Source organism: Sorex fumeus, unplaced genomic scaffold, assembly GCF_029834395.1.
Source record: "Sorex fumeus unplaced genomic scaffold, SorFum_2.1 ptg000098l, whole genome shotgun sequence".
In the NCBI taxonomy this organism is placed as follows: domain Eukaryota; kingdom Metazoa; phylum Chordata; class Mammalia; order Eulipotyphla; family Soricidae; genus Sorex; species Sorex fumeus.
The window spans coordinates 40,362,418-40,366,729 of NW_026606155.1; positions in this window are offsets into that span (position 1 = coordinate 40,362,418).

Below are 4,312 nucleotides of genomic sequence, written 5' to 3' on the forward strand. Positions count from 1 at the left end.
CGAGAAGCTTCCGAGAGTATCCTGCCTACACGGCAGAGCCTGGCAAGCTCCCCATGGCATATTTGATATGCCAAAACAGTAACAATAACGGGTCTCATTCCCCTGACCCTGAAAGAGCCTCCAGTACGGCAGTGTTGAGAAGGACAAGTAAGGAGAGGCTGCTAAAATCTCAGGGCTGGGACGAATGGAGACGTTACAGGCACCCACTCGAACAAACTGATGAACAACGGGATGACAGTGATACAGTGATAGAGTGATTTTTTTTTGTTTTGTTCTGTTTTGTTTTGTTTTTATTTGAGGTCATATCCACTGATGCTCAGAGATTTCTCAGGAATTACTCCTGGTGGTGTGTGGAGGTATGCCAGATATGATATTTTATACCAGGAATCTAGCCCAAGTTGGTCACGTGCAAGGCAAATACCCTAACAATTGTACTAGCATTCCAGCCTCAAGGATCACTGCATTTTGATCTAGACCACATCCGTATTCTTGTGTTTATATTTTTGTGTACATAGGACTCCAGCAACTCAATACCGATATTACTCATAATAAATGGCCCATGTCCTTAAGAGAGAGCTGGTGGTATCCAGCAGAGCCACCACCTGAAAAAGAAATATTCTCCCTTAACAGCTTTAAGAAGTCTACCTAATCATGAATGCATAACCTTGCTTTTCAACTTTTTTCTAGGCAGCAAAATTGCCCCTGGCACCAAGAACCCATCAAATTTGTATCTCTGTGGATCACTCTACAAACACTTTCTGTTGGTTTAGCCACTGTAAATTTGAGACTGTTTACATAAATATGTATAAATATATTTGTATCAACTGACTTTTTAGAAGTACCTACTGGCATACGTAGAAAATAAAATGTGTTAAGTCACCTTTTATTTTAACAGTTAAAGGATGCATGGACTCCTAAGCTTTGGTCCCCAAAACTATTTTTCTCCTCAAACCAAAAAAAAAAAAGCTCCCTTCAGAAAGGGGAACAGGCGCCCCCTAGTGACATAGCACTCCTAGTATTTTTTTTCTAACATTGAAGCTTCATTTTTTTTCTTGAGCATTTGATGGCCAAAGAGCAACAAGGAGAGGCTCCGTGTCTAAGGTCAAAGGACCTTAAAAGCGCCAGTACATACATCTCAGTGCTAAGCAGATCTATATGCCCTTTTCTATTTCAAAGTAGCAAATCAGAAGTTCAGCAGCTTCTGAACTTTTTTTTTTAAGCCATTTATAAATGCCCAATTCTGTTAGAAGTTGGGGACAGCATTGCAGAATTGCATTCTCAGGACTTACTGGGCTAAACTTCTTCCTTAGGGTTCTGGGAAGAAGCACCTTCAACGCTTACCCGTGGTGTGGCCAAGTTCAGTTCCTTGCAATTATAGGACCTGCAATTATCTCCATTTCTTGCATTTTGTCAATGGGCCACTTACTGCTTTTTTTTTTTAATTTACTGAATCACCGTGAGATAGTTACAAGCTTTCATGTTTGGGTTACGATCACACAACGATCAAACACCCATCCCTCCACCAGTGCACATTCCCCACCACCAATATCTACGGTATACCCCCCCTTTCTCACCCTCCCCCTGCCTCCATGGCAGACAATATTCACCATACTTTCTATTTTTGGGCATTATGATTTGCAATACAAATACTGAGAGGTTACCATGTTTGGCCCATTATCTACTTTCAGCACACATCTCCCATCCCGACCGATTCCTCCAGCCATCATTTTCTTAGTGACTCCTTCTCTATTCCAGCGGCCTTCTCCCCTCCGCTCATGACACTTACTGCTCCTTGTAAATCACCTATCTTCTTTTCGCTCTGACATCAGTCTTATCTATAGAAGGCAGCACTGGAGACTCCCTTGGAAAATCTTTTTCCTGCTTTAAATCTTCTTCCCAAGAGCCCAGGTCCTTCATGGGATCAATCGATTTAGTCAGGTTTACTCTGGATTAGACTTTCATAGTTTAAGTGTACTGATTTGGGAACTTGATTAGATCTGCATCTAAATTAGTATTTAATTATTTGTGGGAGATTTTGTGGGTGGCATACCTCCTGATGCTCACAGATCCCTGCTCTGTGCTCAGGGATCAATCCTGGCAGAGTTTGGAGGACCATATAGGATGCTGAGGAATAAATGCAGTCCGGCTATGTGAAAAGTCCTCCAAACTCTGCCAGGAGTGATCTGGCCCATTTACTATAGTCTTAAGAATATCAGAGCGGTAAGGAAGATAGCTAAATTGGTAGGACATTTGTCTGCATATTCGAGACCCTACACTTGATACCTGGCACCATATACCTCCAGCACTGCAGGGTGCAAACCCAGAGGCTTAAGCTACTGCCAAGATGGGGCATTTCATTGCCTTCCTGAACAATAAATGCCAACTCCACATTGCCCTATACCCACTACCACCACCAATAGTTGTGGCCCCTTTCACTGTATCACTGTCATCCCGTTGATCATCAATTTACTCGAGTGGGCGCCAGTAATGTCTCCATTTGTTCCAGCCCTGAGATTTTAGCAGCCTCTCCTTACTCGTCTTTCCCAACACTGCCATAATGGAGGCTCTTTCAGGGTCAGGGAAACGAGATCCGTTATTGTTACTGTTTATTTACTGTTTTTGGCATATCGAATACGCCACAGAGAGCTTGCCAGGTTCTGCCATGTTGTGGCCCCTTTATTTAAAAAATTGGGGGCTGGAGGGCTGGAGAATATGTGACTTGTACAATGAAGCATGTGCCTTGCACATGAGACCCTGACTTAGTTCCCGGACACTGGTGGCACCACAGAGCACAGATCTCCAGCTGCCTGGATGCCTGCCATCTGCAGGCACTGCTACAAGAACAGATTCTCTAGGATCTCCACTGTGCTCCACTGCTATGAGTGGTCACTCCACATCACATGCTTCTTGCACTCCATCCTGAGATGGCCTCAGCTATCTCAGTTTCACCAATCCAGTCACACTGATACCTGTGAGCATGCTACAGAACACAAAGACGGGTAAAAATTTCTGTTTTCAGAGAGTGCCATCTGAAAAACATGTTCTTGTGTGTGTGCCTCAATGGACATCATGCAATCTCCTGCATAATCAATGTTGATGACAGTAACAGAATCATCCTGCATGTTTATGTTCTTAGGAAGGCAGGGGCATTTACAATCAGAATAACAATTTCACAAAAGAGAAAATTCTCAGAGTATCTGGTTCTGCATCATCTCCTTGAGGTGCCTCTACCTTGACCGTAGCAAGACATTTTGTTTTGGGGACACACTCAGCTATATTGAGGGACTCACTTTTGGCACTGCTTAGACCATACAGGGTGCTGGGGATCGAACTAAGGTCAGCAGAGTACAAGGCAAGCGCCTTACCTCTGTACTATCTCTCTGGCCCCAGAAACTGTTTTTTTTTTTAATTGAATCACCATGGGATAGAGCATCACAACATTGCTCATGATTGTGTTTTATTCATACAATATTCCAATACCCATCCCTCCACCAGTGTAATTTCCCAGCACCAGTGTCCCCAGTTTCCCTCCCACCTCTTCAAGCCACCCCCAACCCCAGCCTGCCTCTAAAACAGCAGATAACGGATCTCTCTCTCTCTTTTTCTCTCTCTCTCTCTCTCTCTCTCTCTCTCTCTTCCAGAAGCCATTTTTAATGTGGCTTCAGGTTGAGTTCTCTTGGCTGGAAGAAAAAGAACTTGGAATTTGAGAGTAAGAAGTAATCCTAACCCAAAATTTGGACCACCCCTGACTTAGATAGGGGGCCCTAAATTCCACTCCACTTAGGGGATATTGCGGGGAGTCACCGAGGGACCCCCTTTATAGAAATCTTTTATTTTCTCACTATCCACTGGTTCTATTTTTATGCAGCTAACCCTCCCCCACCCACGACCTTTGGCAGACCTTGAAGGAATTCTTCAGATTTATGGAGTTGCTTCTCAGCTGTGGGGCGCGGTTGACTGCACCCAAGAGAGGTGGGCCATCCCTCCCGCCTACTCCGAGGCTCTGTTCCCTTCCTCTGGTTTCCTTCTGTTTCTAATGGTGGGTGGGCTGAGAGGGACCTGACACATGCGCACACATCCCCAACTCATTCGCTCATTTTCACCACCTGCAGGTGTGCGGGGCGGGACCCACTCTCCACCCTGGCCAGCTCCCACATATGCACCTGGCACTTACCCTGCGCCCATCCCCCCACCCCCACTCCCACCTCGCCACGTGCTGCTGGAGCAGATAAATGGTTCCCACGCGCCCAGCGCACCCAGCCTGGCTTTGCGGCAGGTCAGCCTGCCTCCACACAGGCAGTGGACCTGGCCC